Here is a 21476-nt window from a genome sequence, read left to right as displayed (position 1 = left end):
GAATCTGCGTTCGTGAAAAATATTGGCTTATAACTTTCTTTTTTTAAAGTTTGATTTCAGGTTTTGGTATCAGAGTTATGCTGCCCTCATAAAACAAAATGGTAGGTTTTTCTTCCTCCCATGAAAGAGTTTATGCAAGATTGGGTATTCCTTTTTCCTTGAATATTTGGTAGAATTCAAGAGAGTTAAGCCATCTGAATCTAGAGTATGTGGGGTTTTTTTTTGTTTGTTTGTTTTTTTGTGGGACAGTTTTAAATTACATATTTAATTTCTTTCCAAGAGTTCTGCCTCCACTTCTTCCTCTCTGTTCTACATGGATCTTACTTGTTTACTCAGCATTTATCTTTTATCTTTTCTGGGGGACTCGTCCTTTCTTGTTCCATCGGGTCATAGAAGAACTGTCAATCACTGTATCTTAGACCTCTACTTCCTTGGAGGTTGTCAGTATGTTAGCCAAACTGACATAGCAAATTGAGACCTTTCTGCTAGAGAAAGCAGGCAAAGACTCCTTCCTTTACCGTAAAGGTGCTAGGATACTGTGAGTTTAGGGCTGCCAGTGGCCATTTTCCCCAGATGCAGGGAGGAAGATTGTCTGTGGTTAGAAGAAGGGACCAAAACACGGAAGCAGAGTTAAAGATGGAAAGAAGCCTGATTGCATCATTTAGATGCCCAGGGCAAATCATGTCTAAAACTAGTTCTATTTTTAGGCTTTTCAGATACATAAACAAATAGATTCTTAAATTTTTTTATTTTAATTAAGTTAATTTGAGTTGGGTGTCTGACATTTGTAATGAAAAGAAACTTGACTAATACAGTCAGAAGAATCTGCACTCTTGGGCTTTCAATCCTAATCTCTGGTTTGATGTTAAGGCACTTCCTTCTCTCTTTGCTCATTAGGTAGGAGGTAAAGAAAGGAGGAGCAGGTGTACAGATGATTGAGAAATATCCCTTAAAATAAAGTGCACTGAAAGAGTGACTCTGATCTTATTTTGGAGTACAGTGGGGAAACATGTGACCTCAAAATACTAAATGATTGCTAAGAATGTATTTTACATGAGATAGGCCACTTTCACCATCTGAGATGGCCCACCCTCTGTCTGTGGAGTGTGTTTCTCTCTAAATAAATTCACTTCCTACCTGTCACTTTGTCTGTCACTGAATTCTTTCTGCAATGAGACATCAAGAAGCAGAGCTTCATTAAGTCCTTAAACTAGGTGTGTGATTTCAGTTAAAAAACTATGGGTTAAAGTTCTGATCTGGGTTTTGGCTGGGTTCAAGTCCCAGTTTCAGTATCTTTTCACACCAGTGGACTACACTCTAGCCAGTCTGATCTACCTGGGTCATGTGGGACTCAAGGATCTTTCCTCCCAGGGGTCTTGGGATCCTTGAATAAATTAGTCAGCTTCTCTTGAGTGCTACATACAAAGGGGTCTAACCTGGAAGGGCCTTTATAAAGCTTCACCAGTTTCCCCCAGGACTAGGCTGCCTGCCTGCCTTTTACTTGCATCACACAAAAAAGCTACCATTCAAATGATAGCCCACTTAACAAGAGTCTGCTCCTAGATAAGTTATGCCTCAATCTTGGATGAGGAGGTGGCTACCATAATTTAAATTTTTCCTCATCTGAGGCACCAAACACCTTGGCCATGTGCTACCACTAATAGGGGATTTGAGGGCATACAAAAGGAGATGTGAACTTCTGATTCTGTGTTTTCATGTTGAGTAGGATTTCCCCCAGTTCACCCCAAAGCAAATTGGACTTCTGTCCTCTACCCTCTCCTGTTTAGTTCTGAAGATGTTCAAATTAAACTGACAAGCAACACATTAGCAAAAGAAAAAAAAAGTATACTCATGGGAGTGCTCAGAATGAATAACTGAAAGGGGTAGTTAGAAATTGGAGCTTATATACCATATTGATAGGGAAGGGGAAAAAAAGAAAAAGTATTGTACTAGAGCAACTAGATTTACTAGAAGCATTTGCTCTTGGCTTCAGGAATGTTATATATTTCCCAGCATTTGTGGGCTGATTTTTCCTGTTATGGATCACATTCTTATGTAAAAGAACATTTCAGATTCCAAAATATTGACTTAGCTGTGACTTTTGTATTTAAGGCTACTAGAAAGTCTAGAACTTGTATTATTTTTCTATCTCAGTGATTGTTTCCTACAATATGATGAAATGTGACATAACACAAGATGTGAAAGGTAGACTTTGTTCTGAGAATAAATGAGCGGTACACTTATCCCCTGGAATGTGAAGTTAAGTGGGCCTTAGAAAGCATCACTATGAACAAAGCTAGTGGAGATGATGGAATTCCAGGTGAGCTATTTCAAATCCTAAAAGATGATGCTGTGAAAGTGCTGCACTCAATATGCCAGCAAATTTGGAAAACTCAGCAGTGGCCACAGGACTGGAAAAAGTCAGTTTTCATTCCAGTCCCAAAGAAAGGCAATGGCAAAGAATGCTCTAACTACCGCACAATTGCAGTCATTTCACACGCTAGCAAAGTGATGCTCAAAATTCTCCAAGCCAGGTTTCAGCAATACATGAACTGTGAACTTCCAGATGTTCAAGCTGGTTTTAGAAAAGGCAGAGGAACCAGAGATCAAATTGCCAACATTTGATGTATCATCGAAAAAGCAAGAGAGTTCCAGAAAAACATCTACTTCTGCTTCATTGACTATGCCAAAGCCTTTGACTATGTGAATCACAATAAACTGTGGAATATTCTTAAAGAGATGGGAATACCAGACCACCCGACCTGCCTCTCGAGAAACCTGTATGCATGTCAGGAAGCAACAGTTAGAACTGGACTTGGAACAACAGACTGGTTCCAAATAGGAAAAGGAGTACGTCAAGGCTGCATATTGTCACCCTGCTTATTTAACTTATATGCAGTGTACATCATGAGAAACGCTGGGCTGGAAGAAACACAAGCTGGAATCAAGATTGCTGGGAGAAATATCAATAACCTCAGATATGCAGATGACACCACCCTTATGGCAGAAAGTGAAGAGGAACTAAAGAGCCTCTTGATGAAAGTGAAAGAGGAGAGTGAAAAAGTTGGCTTAAAGCTCAACATTCAGAAAACTAAGATCATGGCATCTGGTCCCATCACTTCATGGCAAATAGATGGGGAAACAGTGGAAACAGTGGCTGACTTTATTTTTCTGGGCTCCCAAATCACTGCAGATGGTGATTGCAGCCATGAAATTAAAAGACGCTTATTCCTTGGGAGAAAAGTTATGACCAACCTAGACAGCATATTAAAAGGCAGAGATGTTACATTATCAACAAATGTCCGTCTAGTCAAGGCTAGCACCGAAGAATTGATGCTTTTGAACTGTGGTGTTGGAGAAGACTCTTGAGAGTCCCTTGGACTGCAAGGAGATCCAACCAGTCCATCCTAAAGGAGATCAGTCCTGGGTGTTCATTGGAAGGACTGATGTTGAAGCTGACACTCCAGTACTTTGGCCACCTGATGCGAAGAGCTGACTCATTTGAAAAGACCCTGATTTGGGGAAAGATTGAAGGCAGGAGGAGAAGGGGATGACAGAGGTTGAGATGGTTAGATGGCATCACCAACTCAGTGGACATGAGTTTGGGTAAACTCTGGGAGTTGTTGATGGACAGGGAGGCCTGGCGTGCTGCGGTTCATGGGGTCACAGAGTTGAACACGACTGAGTGACTGAACTGAACTAAACACTTATCTCTCTTGGTAAATAAAGAAGTCAGTGGCATCATGCTTTATGAGTTTATGGAACATATTGCATACATAAATCCCTTGGCCACTGAATAATTGAAAAAAAAATCTACCAAGGCAGTCTATTTAATTAACTTTCAAGAACTTTTGCTTGAAATCTTTTTATAACTTAAAGATTATGGAAATAAGTTACATTCAGTGAACTTATAATTTGGAATAGAGAACATTTAGAAAATGAATCAATTGGGAAAATTGTTATATAGTGATTCTGAGTGGATAATTTTTAATTTACATTATGCTATAAATACATTTGATAATTCATTTTTAGGAAAGATTTTTTTTCCCTTTTTTTTTGGTCACATCACAGCTGCTTATGGGATCTTAGTTCCCTGACTTGTGATCGAACCCATGCCCTCTGCAGTGGAAGTGAGGGAAGCAAGCAGTCTTAACCACTGGACTGCCAGGGAAGTCCCAGGAAGGTTTTCTGTGAATTTCCTTTGGACTTTTGTGTTTGATATAGCAAAAAGAAATTAATATGTAATAGACTCAGCATTAAGATGGCTCCATGACATTGATCCTGAAACAAGTTGTACCCTTACTCGTTCTTATACATCAATAAAGATTCTATTTTCACACATAATGATATTTACTGGTTTGGAAACTATTTCCGTCTTAATATTAAAGAATATTACTTTTAAAAAAAATCTCTTGGAGATGTGATGACATTTGCTGATTGAATTTGGAGGCTTAGGTACAATAAGATGTTCCCTCTCAGGCACTATAGAATGGATTTTAAAGTTAGACAGACCTGGCTTCAAAGTTAGACTAACCTGGCAACTGCTTAGTTGGGAAGTTACTCGACTACTTTGGGTCTAGCAGACTAATCTTAAAGGGTAATGTTAGCAATAATATTGATGCATCCTAAGCATTTAGTGTCTGGCATAGTGTCTGGCATGTAGTATTTCCTCAATAAAAGGTAAACTTCTCAATATGATGGTGGAAACTGTCAGGCCCACATAAAGATCTGAAATGGAATGGTTTCTGAGAGAAATCTGTGTCACAGATACTAGCTCACAATCCCACCAAATTTGCTTCTCTATGTTGACATGGCTAAAATAGAGGAATGTACCTGAAAAAATTACCAAGGAGTAGTTGAAGAGAGCAGCCTTAAGAGAGACTGAAGGTGACTCTCCGGGGAGAAAAGTAAAAGGGACTTTGTAGCGGGGGGTGGTCTCTGTGTGTTGGGGGGAGAGGTTGGAGGGTATGAAGCCAACAGATTATGGGAAGAGAAGTCAAGTTTTCTTCCTTCTTAGAAAACCAGAGCATTTCATATGTGGTCAGGATATTTTGTCGGAGGAGGCAATGGCAACCCACTCCAGTACTCTCTTGCCTGGAAAATCCCATGGACGGAGGAGCCTGGTAGGCTTCAGTCCATGGGGTTGCTAAGAGTTGGACATGACTAAGCGACTTCACTTTCACTTTTCACTTTTGTGCACTGGAGAAGGAAATGGCAACCCACTCCAGTGTTCTCGCCTGGAGAATCCCAGGGACGGGGGAGCCTGGTGGGCTTCCGTCTATGGGGTCGCACAGAGTCGGACACGACTGAAGTGACTTAGCAGCAGCAGCCCCATTTTATTATAAATATATTTAGCTCTAAATCTCTTAAACAGTTAAATCTTAACTGTTAGTATTTTCAGTTTAACCAGCTGGACCAAGTAGAATCAGATTGGTTAAATTTGTTTTGTTTTGTTTTGTTTTTTTTGGACTTGTATAGTGTCATTTGGTTATTAAGTCAGTGTCGATAAATGCTTTTATTTTCTGCTTTAGCTTCAATTAATATAGCAATCTTATCAAGACGCCTGGTCTCTGATTCCCCAAAAAAGGCCTTTTGAGGTACTTTCACCTTCCCTGAGAGTCAGAAACCGCTAAAGTAAAACATTCCGTTCAGTTCAGTTCAGTTCAGTCGCTCAGTGTGTCCAACTCTTTGCGACCCCACGAATCGCAGCACGCCAGGCCTCCCTGTCCATCACCAACTCCCGGAGTTTACTCAAACTCATGTCCATCGAGTCGGTGATGCCATCCAGCCATCTCATCCTCTGTCTAATTTACTCCAAATACTTGAAGTTGCTCATTAACTATTTCTTACAGCAGTGCTGCAGATTTAAGCATCTATTCTCTAGGGGTGATCCAGGACAGAGGTGCCTTTTCCCCTGAACAAGCGCAATGACAGTGAGAGTGACAGGACGTGGACAGATTTGAGAGCCACACGGGAGGAAGCTGTGACAGGATTTGGTGACTGGGCTTCCCAGGGGGCGCTAGTGATAAAGAACCCACCTGCCCATTCAGGAGACATAAGAGACGCAGGTTTATTCCCTGGGTCTGGAAGATCCCCTGGAGAAGGGCACGGCAACCCACTCCAGTATTCTTGCCTGGAGAATCCCATGGACGAGGAGCCTGGCGGGCTGCAGTCCGTGGGGTCGCATGGAGTCAGACACGACTGAGGTGCCCCAGCACACAGAGAATGGGGAGTGGAGGTGAGAACCAGCAGAGGAAAAAGTAGGATTATGAGGTGGGCGAAGTGCCTTCGTTAGCACAGCAAGCAAGAGCATGTCAGTCTGTGTGACGGAAATGCCAAGTTCTGGTTTGGACGTAATTCATCTGAAGTCTCTCTGGAAAATTTACATGATGGTATCAATTAGATAGTTGTATACCTGTATTCGGCCTTTAAGAGAGAACTTAAAGCTAAGCTGGTACATTGGACATCTTAGCCTGAGAGCAGATGAGAGCACTGGGAAAGGATGGAGCGCAAGGTGAAAAAAGGGCCTCATTCAGATTTGTGAGGAACATAAATATCTGAAAGACGAAGAAAGGAGGAGTCTGCAAAGGTGGCTGATATGGAGCAGCTAAAAATGTAAAAAGAAAACAAAATTTCTGGGAAAAAGAAAAGTCATCTTTATCAAATGACTGAGTGAACCAATCATGTAAGAACAGAAAAGTGTCTATTAGATTAAATCAAAAGAAGGTTTCTGGTGGTTTTAATGAGAATAGTTTGATTATGCTCACGTAGCTAGTTAGCTGCAGACCTGAGATCTGAAGCCAGGTCTGTCTGTCTTTAAAACTGACATTCATAGTGCCTGGGAGGGAACATCTCATTGTACTTGACTTCAAATTCAATCAGCAAATGTCATCAGACCTTCAAGAGATTTTTTAACAAAAGTAATGTTCTTTAATATTAAGATGAAAATAGTTTTCAAACCAGTAAATGTCACTATATCTGAAAATAGAATCTCTATTCATGTATAAAGATGAGTAATGCTGTAATTTGTTTCAGGATCCATGTCATGGAGCCATCTTAATGCTGAGTCTATTACACATTAATTTCTTTTTGTTATTTGAAGCACAAAGGTCCAAAGCAGATTCAAGTAACAGTCTACTGCAGCCGGGAAAGGATGGAGAGTGATGGAGGAAGGTACTGCCAGAGGAGATGATGTTTGAGCAAGGACCTGAGTGCAGTGAGGAACAAAGCCATGGACATAATCAGGGATTTCTAGCAGTGGGAATGCAAGCACAAAGGCCCTGAAGTGGAAAAGGATTTATCAAGTGGAAGGCAGAGCAAGAAGCTTAGAGCCTCAAGGCTTAATTCTATAGTAAAACTACTCCAAAGTCTCAAAGAATGCAATCTCTAGCCTGTCTTTTATCCTTTATCCATATTTTTTAAAAATCTATTTTGAAAAAGAAATCTCACAGAGAAAAGTTCAAGTATAGCATGGTAATTTTTTTCCTTTGAAACATTTGGGAGCAAGGAAATTGATGTGGCCCATTGCCCTGATGTTTTTTTGGCCACACTGTGTGGCTTGCAGTTCCCCAATGAAGGATCAAACCGGGACGGTTGGCAGTGTAAGCACAGTCTTAACCACTGGACCATCAGGGAGTTCCTACTTCAAATTTTTTAAGGTGTATTTTTACAAAGAAAAATTGATCCCAGAGACATTTTGAGAGAACTATATGGAATTTTTTCAGAGTTTCATAATTGAATTTATTGAATATATCTAAGAAGAACAATGTTTATCATACTTACAGTAGACTGCATAAAAATATAATAAATAACATTAATACACATTGAAAGTTGATAGTATAACATATTTTACTTTTATAGGTATTCAATTTAAATATTTGTAGAATAGGGCTTCTCTGGTGGCTCAGACAGTAAATATTTGTTGAATGAATGAAGTGCATTTGTATCCTCAGAAAGATTTTATAACATAACATTTAGTTCAGGCAGTTTAATCTGGATGCACTGTTCCTCCTGTCCTAATTGTCATATCCTATAATTCAGCATTATTATAACCTTTAAATTATTTTTGGAAAGAACTGTATGTCAGAATAATGGCATATTATCTTAATGAATTTTAATAATAAAATATTATTGTCTAATACTTTTATTAGTTTATATAATCACTGACATGGGCAACATAGTAAATGCTGCACACTGCAGCTGAAGCTTTAATAAAAATAATAAAGAAATGCAATTAAAATATTTTTATTGAAGTATAGTTGATTTATAATGTTGTGTTAATGTCTGCTATACATCAAAGTGACTTAGTTATACATATATCCTTTTTCATATTTCTTTCCATTAGGGTTTATCATAGAATATTAAATATAGTTCCCTGTGCTATACAGCAGGACCTAGTCCTTTATTATTATAAATATAATGGTTTGCATCTGCTAATCACAAACTTCCAATCCTTCCCTCCTCCACCTCTCATCCCCCTTGGCAACCACAAGCCTGTTCTCTATATCTGTGAGTCAGTCTCTGTTTTGTAGATATGTTCATTTGTGTTATATTTTAGATTCCACATATAAATGATATCATATGTTTGTCTTTATCGTTGTGATGTTGCTTAGTATGGTAACCTCTAGGTGCATCCATGTTCCTGCAAATGGTATTGTTTCATTCTTTTTTAAGCTGAGTAATATTCCATTGTAAATATGCATATATATATATATGCAAAATCACATGTCATTTTCATCGTAGGGGAGTGGAATGCAAAAGTAGGAAGCCAAGAAATACCTGGAGTAACAGGCAAGTTTGGCTTTGGAATACAAAATAAAGCAGGGCAAAGGCTAACAGAGTTTTGCCAAGAGAACGAAGTGGTCATAGCAAACATCCTCTTCCAAAAACACAAGAGACAACTATACACATGGGCATAACCAAATGGTCAATACTGAAATCAGATTGATTATATTCTTTGCAGCTGAAGATGGAGAAGCTCTATACAGTCAGCAAAAACAAGACCAGGAGCTGACTGTGGCTCAGATCATGAACTCCTTATTGCTAAATTCAGACTTAAACTGAAGAAAGTAGGGAAAACCACTAGACCATTCAGGTATGACCTAAATCAAACCCTTACGATTATACAATGGAAGTGACAAATAGATTCTAGAGATTAGCTCTGATAGACAGAGTGCCTGAAGAACTATGGATGGAGGTTCCTAACATCGTACAGGAGGATGTGATCAAAACCATCCCCAAGAGAAAGAAATGCACAAAGGCAAAATGGCTGCATGAGGAGTCCTTACAAATACCTGAGAAAAGAAGAGAAGTGAAAGGCAAAGAAGAAAAGGAAATATATATTCATTTGGATGCAGAATTCCAAAGAATAGCAAGGAGAGATAAGAAAGCCTTCCTCAGTGATCAACGCAAAGAAATAGAGGAAAACAATAGAATGGGAAAGACTAGAGATCTCTTCAAGAAAATTAGAGACACCAAGGGAACATTTCATGAAAAGATGGGCACAATAAAGGACAGAAGTGAATAAGCCTAACAGAAGCAGAAGATATTAAAAAGAGGTGACAAGAATACACAGAAGAACTATACAAAAAAGATCTTAATGACTCAGATTAACACTATGGTGTGATAACTCGCCTAGAGCCAGACATCCTGGAATGCGAAGTCAAGTGGGTCTTAGGAAGCATCACTATGAACAAAGCTAGTGGAGGTGATGGAATTCCAGTTGAGCTATTTCAAATCCTAAAAGATGATGCTGTGGAAGTGCTGCATTCAATACACCAGCAAATTTGGAAAACTCAGCAGTGGCCACAGGACTGGAAAAGGTCAGTTTTCATTCCAATCCCAAAGAAAAGCAATGCCAAAGGATGCTCAGACTACCACACAATAGCAGTCATTTCACATGCTAGCAAAGTAATGCTCAAAATTCTCCAAACTAGCCTTCAATAGTACATGAACTGAGAACTTCCAGATGTTCAAGCTGGTTTTAGAAAAGACAGAGGAATGAGAGATCAAATTACCAACATTTGTTGGATCATCGAAAAAGCAAGAGAGTTCCAGAAAAACATCTACTTCTGCTTCACTGACTATGCTAAAGCCTTTGACTGTGTGGATCACAACAAACTGTGGAACATTCTGAAAGAGATGGAAATACCAGACCACCTTACCTGCCCCCTGCGAAATCTGTATGCCAGTCAAGAAGCAACAGTTAGAACTGGACATGGAACACTGGACTGGTACAAAATTGGGAAGGAGAACATCAAGGCTGTATATTGTCACCCTGCTTATTTAATTTATACGCCGAGTACATCATGAGAAACACCTGGCTGGATGAAGCAGAAGCTTCAAGATTGCCAGGAGAAATATCAATAGCCTTAGATATGCAGATGACACTACCCTTATGGCAGAAAGTGAAGAGGGACTAAAGAGCCTCTTAATGAAAGTGAAAGAGGAGAGTGAAAAAGTTGGCTTAGAACTCAACATTCAAAAAACTAAGATCATGGCATCCAGTCCCATCACCTCATGGCAGGTAGATGGGAAAACAGTGGAAACAGTGAGAGACTTTATTTTCTTGGGCTCCAAAATCGCTGCAGATGGTGACTGCAGCCATGAAATTAAAACACACTTGCTCCTTGGAAGAAAAACTATAACAATCCTAGGCAGCATATTAAAAAGCAGAGATATTACTTTGCTGACAAACATCCATATAGTCAAAGCTATTGTTTTTCCAGTAGTCATGTATGGATGTGAGAGTTGGACCACAAAGAAGGCTGAGTGTGGAAAAATTGGCACTTTTGAACTGTGGTGTTGGAGAACACTCTTGAGAGTCCCTTGGATTGCAAGAAGATCAAACCAGTCAATCCTAAAGGAAATCAGTCCTGAATATTCATTGGAAAGACTGATGCTAAAGCTGAAGCTCCAATACTTTGGCCATATGATGCGAAGTGCGGACTCATTAGAAAATGTCCTGATGCTGAAATGATTGAAGATAGGTGTAGTAGGGGACAACAGAGGATGAGATGGTTGGATGGCATCACCATCTCAATGGATATGAGTTTGAGCAAGTTCCGGAAGATGGTGAGGGACAGGGGAGTCTGGTGTGCTGCAATCCATGGGGTCACAAAGAGTTGGACATGACTGAGCGGCTGAACAACAGTGACAATATAACATATAGGATAGACAACCCACTCCAGTATTCTTGCCTGGAAAATTCCATGGACAGAGGAGCTACAGTCCATGGGATCACAAACAGTTGGATATAACTGGGGGACTGAACACACAAGTACACACACACACACACATATATATGTGTATATGTGGCTATAGTCCATGAGGCTGCAAAAGAGTTGGACATGACTTAGCAACTAAACAATTATATATATATATATATACACACACATACACACACGCATCTTTATCCATTCATATTTTGAAGAAAAATTTTTGAAACATAATTTTTATTAGCAACTCATGGACCATGGGCAGGGAAGTTATTTGAAATTATTATTAAATGTTCTGCATATCTCCAGGTGTCATAATATTGCTTCTAGATGAATAAATATGTTTATATCATTTATTTTCTCATTTGTAGGTTAGTTCAATTTTTACTTTTGTGTTCTTTTTATAAAAATAAATCAATATTAATGATATATTTATAGTTCTTAGGTGCCAGAATTTTTAATTAAGTCTATGTAATTGTCCAAGTGATCTGCTAAGTAAATGAATAGATTAGAAATGGTGCCTTTTATATGATCTTGACCACAATATCAAATCTGTATCTCATCAGGCAAGCATTTCATTTCATTCATTTTACTTGACACAGTACAAAAACAAAGAATGTAATTAACTAGTAACAGAGATCTACTCTTTCTTATAGCCTCTCACACTGACTGATGGAGGTTTTGTGGTGGACTTGTGGTAGGACTTTATTCTTAAGAAATGAATGACTTTGAAGGAGTAATGAAGATAATTTGAAAAACCTCTGCTGCCTTCATGATCATGGTGACATTTGTTCAGTGATACCTAATGGTAATACTTGACATTTGTTCATTTTCTTTCTAGCATACTTGTTTGCAGCTGACATGCTGAGAAGGGTGTATCTAACTCCCCCTTAAATATAACTGAGGAAAATTCATCACTATAGTATTTACCGAGTTTCTTAGTAATTTGATTTGTCCACAACAAATACATGTTTTTTTCTGCATGATTTTATATGGCTTCTTATTTTGGTAATTGTGGAATGTCTTCCTTCAGTGATGATGCAGGTATTGTACTCTTCTTGTTAACATTAGTTTGGTCTAGATTAGTCTCCTGCATCTTTGAGGTTGTTAGCAAAAATGCAACCTCTCATGTACAGGGGCAAGTTACTTATTCTTTTTGTGTCTGTTTCTTTATTTGTAGAATGTTGAAAGCAATAAAAGTAGCCTACCCCCTACTATCTGCTGAGAGACTTAAAGGATTAACATGTTAAATGACTTTGAACAATTCCTGACACATGCTAATTACTGAATAAATACTAAGTTCGAAATATTATTAATCAACAATCTCAGATATGCAGATGATACCACTCTAATGACAGAAAGTGAAGAGGAACTAAAGAGTCTCTTGATGAGGGTGAAAGAGGAGAGTGAAAAAGCTGGCTCAAAACTCAGCATTATAAAACTAAGGTCATGGCATCTGGTCCCATCCCTTCATGGCAAATAGAAGGTTAAAAATGGAGGCAGTGACAGATTTTTTTTCTTGGGCTCCAAAATCTCTGCAAATGGTGACTACAGCCATGAAATTAAAAGATGTTTGCTCCTTGGAAGAAAAGCTATGACAAACCTAAACAGCATATTAAAAAGCAGAGACATCACTTTGCCCACAAATGTTCGTATAGTCAAAGCGATGGCTTTTCCAGTAGTCATGTGTGGATGGATGTGAGAGTTGGACCATAAAGAAGGCATGAGTGCCAAAGAATTGATGCTTTCAAACTGTGGTGCTGGAGAAGACTCTTGAGATTCCCTTAGACAACAAGGAGATCTAACCAGTCAATCTTAAAGGAAATCAACCCTGAATATTCATTGGAAGGACTGATACTAAAGCTCCAGTACTTTGGCCACCTGATGCGAAAAGCTGACTCATTGGAAAAGACCCTGATGCTGGGAAGGATTGAGGGCAGGAGGAGAAAGTGGTGACCGACAATGAGATGGTTAGATAGCATCACTGACTCAATAGATGTGAATGTGAGCAAACTCCAGGACATAGTGAAGGACAGGAGCCTGGAGTGCCTAAAGTTCATGGGATCACAAAGAGTCAGACATGACTTAGCAACTGAATAACAACAACAGCAAGTGTTATTTGTGTTGAGTGTACTGGTACCAAGCAAAATACTTCCCAACTCTATGCATGTGCATTTGGGACTGAGGCTATGCAAATAACCTTTCCCTATCTCCTCCTCTTGTTTCCAAGTCATGTCCCAATTTGTATAGGATGTTTTCAACCACGTTTAAAGGCAGTCTCGTGAGTAAGTCATACTCATGTTTCACTCTCACCAGCATAAGTAAAATGGATTGGTTTCAATAAATATGTATCGCTCTATCTGGACTACAAGGTAATTCTTGTACTGTTTTTTAACGTTAGAAAGCCAACTTAAAGCCTGGGAGTAACTTGGTGCAACTCCTAATCGTTGTCCATGTAGCCTTCCCACACACATCAGGTTTCTAATTCCAAAGGCTTAAAGATGAGTAAGTATTTTGACATAAAAAGATTTTGAATGCAACAAACATGAATTCAGTTGTTATCATCAGAACACATCTAAACTTTGTGCTCAGTAACCAATATTCATGAAATGAACTGAATCTGTCTCTGAGAACAATAAATAGTTCTTAATCTGTTTGGAGATAGAACAACTTTGTTATGTTTTGTGTCAAGAAATGCTATTGTTCCATATTTACTTCAGAAATTTAATGGTAAATCCAAATTAATTTAGTTTTGAGAATTTTATGATACCTTTTGGGATATTATAGCCAGGATATCACAAAATGAATCTTGGGAATCATTGGCAATTTGTAATACACATGTCAAAAAACAAAATGTACTAACTATATTATCATCTGCAGATTACATTTACCTCTATACCCAGCCAGAGATCTTACACAGAAAATAAATTAAAAGGACAAATTTCTGTGTTATAAGGCAAAGAATGAGCATAGAGGTAAGAGAAAAAGATGAGATTAAACATTGACTTTCTCATAGTCAGAGTACTCACTGTCATTACAAGTCCTTATAGTTCTTAGAGTGTAGTTGAAAAAACTTATTATTGAATAGGCTGTTAGACTATGTGTGGAGAGAGAGGAATGAGAAAAGAGAATCTGGTGGTTGGAAAAATGAGTGGGACTAGCATGGCTGACCTGGTAAAATCCTTCAGTCCAAGAGATGAACATATGTGTTTCTCTTTCTGCCTTCATAAATCATGACTGACCCATTCACGTTGGATTCTCTAAGCAGGGCAAAACAGAGGTCAGCCTGACATAAACCCATGACAGTAGGCCCCTGAAGATTTATGTAGATTTGGGAAGACTATATTTTTTCTTCTTTCCAAACTCACATGCAATGCCATGGGGAATCCTGGATATCTCCCATGAGCAGGGCAGGGGATAACTGAACAAAGGCTTATTAACTGATGGTCTGAATTTACATCAGAATTTCACCACCCTTGCTGTTTCTGTGTGGATCAAACATACATAATTGATATATTTCTCCTGCCATGCCACAGCACTAACCAAATGATGGTTTCACTTCTCTTGTTCTATTTCTAGCTAAGATAAAATCACATTTAGAACTTGAATGTTAAGTTAGTCTCATTAATTAATGTAATAAATGCTTCCTAAGTGATACTGTGCTAGAGTGTGTGTGTGTGTGTGTGTATGTGTGTGTGCATGAGCACTGGTGGGTCTGTGCATGTGAAAAGAGCATATCAATCGGTGATTCCTCAAATATATTCCACTCTTTGAAGACAGCTGAAGCTTGCACACTGTCACCTCCGACACAGGCCTGAGTGCTATAAAACTTTAATTGGACCATGAAGATGTATAGTGGAAGGAAAGTACAGGCATTCTTGATGGAGGAAGCTTTACATGCTAAGACACAGAGGCAATGAAGTTCAAATGTTTATAAGAAGTATTTCATTCACTCATTCTATAAATATTTATAGAGTACATACTGTGTGACAAACACTGTCCTAGTCCCTGGATACTCAGCGCTAAACAAGGAAAAATCTTTGTTTTCATGTGACTTTCACTGTGAGGGACAAGGGAAAGATGGTAAATAGATTAGATAATTTCAGACAGTGTTAAGTATTATGAAGGAAACAGGATAATATAGGGCATAAGTTGGGTGGAAGACATTAGTGTGGACAAGGAGAGGTTTAGTTGTGCTGGAAAGTAGGTTCTGTGATAGGATTGTGAGATAGTAAACTAGAAAGTTCTGTATATGGGAGTCCTTGGAACACCATGCTTGTCAGGCCTGGTAAGTTCTTTCAAGGCATTTCTAGAAAACACTAAGTACTTTAATTCTTAAAGAAGTGAGATCTGTGCTCACTCTCCTGAACAATGGTCTTTTCTAGTACCCCGTTTGCTTGCTAAGTCACTTCAGTCGTGTCTCTTTGCAACCCTATTGACCGTAGCCCACAAGGTTCCACTGTCCATGGGATTCTCCAGGCAAGAACCCCAGAACGGGTTGCCATGCCCTCCTGCAGGGGATCTACCTGACCCAGGGATCAAACTTGCATCTCTTATGTCTCCTGCATTGGCAGGCAGGTTCTTTACCACTGGCACCGCCTGGGAAGCCCAGTACCCTGTACAGAGGAACACTATATCCATGCTTGGCAGCTAAGTGAAAATGGTCATTCTTTAGTTAGTCACTATTACATCTTGAGTCAATTAACTTTATTGAATGTCTAAATGCCTAGGAGGTTAATCTTGACAAGTGTATCTGGGGGAGCTGTGAGAATATGTCTTACTTGCTCATAAAATATTTCCAAATCACATTTAATTTTAGCTTATTATTTTTCCTGTTTTTCATTAAAATTATTTCACACTGAAGTCTATCCACACAGAAATCAACAAAGTTCCACCACTTTTGTAAAAATGACCAAATACAACTTTGAAAACATAAATGTTATTTCTTTACTTCCTCACCTAAGGAAGAAAAAATGTCTAAGTGGATTTTTCTCAAATATTCCAATAACACAAATTTTCATTCAGTACAAATACAAACTATTTTAACTTATAAAGATAATTTTTTAAAATTTTCTTTATTTAGCTTTGACTTTGCTCAGTCTCGATTGCTGTTTGGACTTTTCTCTAGTTGTGAGTGGGGGCTATTCTCTAGTTGCAGTGCACAGGCTCTAGGGTGCTCAGGCTTCAGTTATTGCAGTTTCGTGGCTCTAGGGCACAGATTCAGTAGTTGTGGCACTTGGGCTTGATCGCCTTGAGGCATGTGGGATCATCCCGGATCAGGGATTGAACCCATATTTCCTACATTGGAGGCAGATTCTTTACTGCTGAGTCAACAGGGAAGCCATAAGGAGAATTTTCAAAGACAGTTTTCAACATGTGAGCTGTAGTGGAAACTTGTTATCTTAATGAGTTTATTTTCTTGACACAAAAACTATTAGCTGATTACTACTAGCCTTGCTATGCTGTAAACATGTGTACATTCCTTAGAAGAGACTGCAGTTCATAAGGCTTATAGGCTATCTGGAGTATGTCTTATGAGAAGAAAACAGTTTTCGCAGATTAAGTTGAATGATATCAAAGATACAGGTAATACTGAGATCATTTGCTGACTCTGTTAGGAGGGAAAATCTTGAGAATGGTGGAGTGGGGCTGGGTGGTGGATCATATTAAAAATTAGAAAAAAATAAGCACAGGAAAACATGAAAAGAAAATAGGAAAGGAGTAACACACCATCCCATGAAATCAAACCATAGTATCATACTTGTCAATTTTACTAGTTTTACAGAAACATCACTTATAAAACTGGACACTACAAGAAAAAAAAGGTCATCATTGCTTTTTACAAAGTTACAAAGGGACTCTAGAAAAGTAATAAACAAGGTTGATTTTAAGTTTACAAGTATGGTTTGTGGGTAGGCCCCAAATTACTGTGCTGAGTTACTATCCTTCTTAATTTCATTCAGTTTGTGAACTATTTTTTTCAGTTTTCATGACTGGTAGATGGATGATGGGAGATGCAGCCCAGCAGAGTTTGTGGTGACCAGGAATGAGAGACAGGGTTCCAGATAAACAGTGAAGAGTCAGATAAAAAGAGAAGACAGGCATCATGTGTACAATAGTCATCTTGAGCATACTGTAGACTGGGTGGCTTAATCAACAGAAATTAATTTTCTTATGGTTCTAGAGCCTGGAAGTCCATGATCAGCGTTCTAGCTCATTTGGTTTCTGGTGAGAGTTCTCTTTCTGGCTGCCTTCTTGCAGTGTTCTCGTATAGCTTTTTCTTGGTGTGTGTGCAAAGAGAGATAGGGAAGGAGAGTAACCATCTCTCTAGTATCTCTCTTGTAAGGACACTGATCCTATAGGATCAGGGCCCCACCCTTATGATTTCATGTAACCTTAATTACAACAAGGGACATGCATCCAGTCCCATCACTTCATGGCAAATAGATGGGGAAACAATAGAAACCGTGACAGACTTTATTTTCTTGGGATCCAAAATTACTGCAGATGGTGACTGCAGCCATGAAATTAAAAGACACTTGCTCCTTGGAAAAAAAGCTATGACCAACCTAGACAGCAAATTAAAAAGCAGAGATATTACTTTGCTGACAAAGGTCTATCTAGTCAAAGCTATGGTTTTTCCAGTAGTCATGTATGGATGTGAGAATTGGACCATAAAGAAGGCTGAGTGCTGAAAAATTGATGCTTTTGAACTGTGGTGTTGGAGAAGACTCTTGAGAATCCCTTGGACTGCAAAGAGTTCATCCTAAAGGAAATCAGTCCTGAATATTCATTGGACAGACTGATGCTAAAGCTGAAGTTCCAATACTTTGGCCACCTGAAGTGAAGAACCGACTCATTAGAAAAGACCCTGATACTGGGAAGACTGAAGGCAGGAAGAGAGGGGGATGACAGAGAATGAGATGGTTGGATGGCATCACTAACTCCATGGACATGAGTTTGAGCAAGTTCTGGGAATTGGTGATGGACGGGGAAGCCTGGCATTCTGCAGTCCATGGGGTTGCAAAGAGTTGGACATGACTGAGTGGCTGAACTGAACTAAACTGAACCTTAATTACATCCTTAGAGCACCCTATTTCCAAATATAGACACAGTGGGGAATTAGGACTTCAACATGTGACTTTGGGAGGCCACATATTGTCCATAAAATTTTGAAAAAGGGATGGGTCTTCTAACTGAAGCAGGAAGTAGAAAAGTCTTCAGTTCAGTTGCTCAGTTGTGTCCAACTCTGTGACCCCATGAACCGCAGCACACCAGGCCTCCCTGTCAATCACCAACTCCCGGAGTTCACCCAAACTCATGTTCATTGAGTTGGTGATGCCATCCAACTATCTCATCCTCTGTCGTCCCCTTCTCCTCCTGCCCTCAGTCTTTCCCAGCATCAGGGTCTTTTCAAATGAGTCAGCTCTTTGCATCAGGTGGCCAAAGAATTGGAGTTTCAGCTTCAGCATCAGTCCTTCCAAAGAACACCCAGGGCTGATCTTACCACAACTAAATAATAAATTTGACTCTGAACTTCCTGGAAAATAAGGCAGAAAGGGAAACATAATAGGCAGAGTAAATTTAAGTCAGTGGATGATTCCCTTTGACATCTTAAAACTATTCTCTCTTGTTACATGTTTCTGTTTGATATAACAGCTTCAGATATTTACTGATAAAGGCAGGGGGTGGAAAGGGAAGCATTTTGGGGGTTAGAGATTCTGTTGCACTTCATATCACACTATAGACTTTCTTCTACATAGAAGGCTAAATTTCAAGCACTGTTTTTATCTCTTGGAGACTGGGTGGAAGATGTCAGGAAGTACAAATTCAGACTAAAGTTGAATTTATTGCCACTGGAGTTAAAGACTGGGCTTTTGAACCATCAATACACATGCAGGAATGAAGGAAAACACATGTAAAAATCACAAATCTGAGGGGGATTTGTAAACCCTCTTGCTAGTTCAAGTTAATAAAATACTTTTTACCAAAAATTCTAAAGAAGATCACTTATGTTAACTGTTTTGTATTCAAGTGAATTTAAAATAATTTTATCCTGAAAGTTTATGGAATAATTAAAGGATCTTTACTGGTTACAAATTAAAGTTGGCATCTTTATTTTAGATGCTTGGGGTTGTTCAAGATAATGTACACAGTGGAAAGGGTCACAAAATCATTTGAATGATGATTGTATTAATAATTAGTCACACCACATTATCTTTTTTTGAAGTCCCAACTTTTAATTGTATATTGGAGTAGAGTTGATTAACAATGTTGTGTTGGTTTCAGCTATACAACAAAGTGATTCAGTTATACATATACATGCATCTGCTGCTGCTGCTAAGTCACTTCAGTCGTGTCGGACCCTGTGCGACCCCATAGACGGCAGCCCACCAGGATCTATTCTCTTTCAAATTCTTTTCCCATTTAGGTTGCTTCATTATACTGAACAGAATTCCCCTCGCCACACAGCAGGTCCCTGCTGGTTCTCCATTTTATTTAAATTTTTTTTTTAAATTGTGAAAATGTGGTAACACATTTACAGGAGACTTGGAGAATACAAGATAAGGTTACATATAGTTCCACTATATAGTACAATTATTTTTTAAGTAGATAAATTTTTAGTTTTAGTTTCAGTATCAAACTCAAAAATTAATAGAATGAATATACAGAGAAGTAGAAGGATATAGTAGACCTGAAAAGAACCAATTCAACATAACTAAGATTTATATAACTTTCACACAACAGCAGGATACAAGTTCTATTCAAGTTTCCATGGACTGTAAGCTGGGAGACATATCCAGAGACAGAAAACAAGGTGCAAAAATTTCATGGTCTAAAGGTCTAAAGGATGAAATCATACAGAGTCTGTTCTCTTATCACTGTGGAATTATGTTAGAAATCAATTATCCAAAGACATTTGAAAATAACCCACGTATTTTCAAATCATGCCATATTGTCTTCAGTTAAGTATAAAGATCTTTCCAATCACATAACCTAGAGATCACTTCACCCTGTTGACTGCCAGTCTTTTATTTCTCTCATCCAGCAATGGTGGGATGGATCCCTTTTCCACGGGGAAGAGATGTCTGTGGTTTGTTGCCTTTGCCAATAACAAAAATGTTGGTGAACTGGATGGCAAAGCTGTTGCCTTTGGCATCTTTCACATGAACCATATCAAAAGAACCAGGAGGTCTCTTTCTGTTGGTGATCACACCAATTCTTCCCAGGTTAGCACCTCTGGTCACCATATTCAGGTTACCTGTGTTCAACTTGGTGGAATGGGTAAATCTTGTTTGTCTCCAAATCAATCTGAATGGTGTCATTCACCTTGATGAGGGGATCAGGGAGGTAGGTGGTATGAGCATCATGAGTTACCAGATGAGGGATTCCTTTTGTGTGCACAACGGTTTTTCTTTCTTTGTACAACTTGTACTTAGCTTCCTCAGGTGGACTACAATCAATAGTAAAGTGACCCTTGGTGTCACAGAAGAGAGGGGGAATTCTCTCTGTCTTGTTAAGGCTGATGACATCTATTAGGCCAGCAGGATAGGTTAGGTTATATCAGTTTGGATCTTTGCCATCAATCTTTTTTTTTCCCTCTTGTATTTGCTTATTTATTTGGTTGCACTGGGTTTTAGTTGTGGCATGTGGAATCTAGTTCCCTAACCAGGGACTGAACCAGGGTCCCCTGTGTTAGGAGCCTGGAGTCTTAGCCACTGGACCACCAGGGGTGTCCCCACCATCAATCTTAACTGTTGCACATGCAGATCTTCTCCATCTCCTGTCAGAGCATACTTAAGTCTGTTCCTTGGAAAATGATGAGGGGGAGACTTTCCCTCAGGCATGTGGGGACTGATAGATGGACAAGGAACAAGCACATTGATCAGTTTTTCAGCATCTGGTGCTTTGGATTGCTACATGATTCAGATACTTCCTGAGACATTGGGTCATGGTGGTGCTAACCATGAAAAGAGCATTCTTTAACTCTTTTCAGCTCACCTAAACTTTCTTTGAAGTCAACTTGGTTCTTAAATTTACTTTGTTCTCTCAAAATATAAAAACAGAAAAAATAATTTCTGATAATTGAGATCTGTTCAAAATCACAAATTCAAGATTTCAGTGTCTCCAAGTATAACCAGAAAAAAAGTGTAATGTAAACCCCTACATTTTATTCCTTCATTCATCCTTTTGCTCATAATTTGATCAGTTTTCATTGAGTACCATCTACCTGCTGGGATATTTGTTAAACTCAGGAAA

The 21476-nt window shown here is 38.9% G+C and overlaps 1 pseudogene; it reads right to left on the bottom strand.

Annotated features, from left to right (window-relative positions):
• Nucleotides 1-20220: 20220 nt before the first annotated feature.
• On the bottom strand, nt 20221-20774 carry LOC122451702 (annotated as a pseudogene).
• Nucleotides 20775-21476: the final 702 nt, after the last annotated feature.

The sequence above is a fragment of the Cervus canadensis genome, chromosome 13, assembly GCF_019320065.1.
Source record: "Cervus canadensis isolate Bull #8, Minnesota chromosome 13, ASM1932006v1, whole genome shotgun sequence".
NCBI classification, from domain to species: Eukaryota; Metazoa; Chordata; class Mammalia; order Artiodactyla; family Cervidae; genus Cervus; species Cervus canadensis.
The sequence above is the reverse complement of the archived record's forward strand: the minus strand, read 5'-3'. Positions and strand labels throughout refer to the sequence as shown.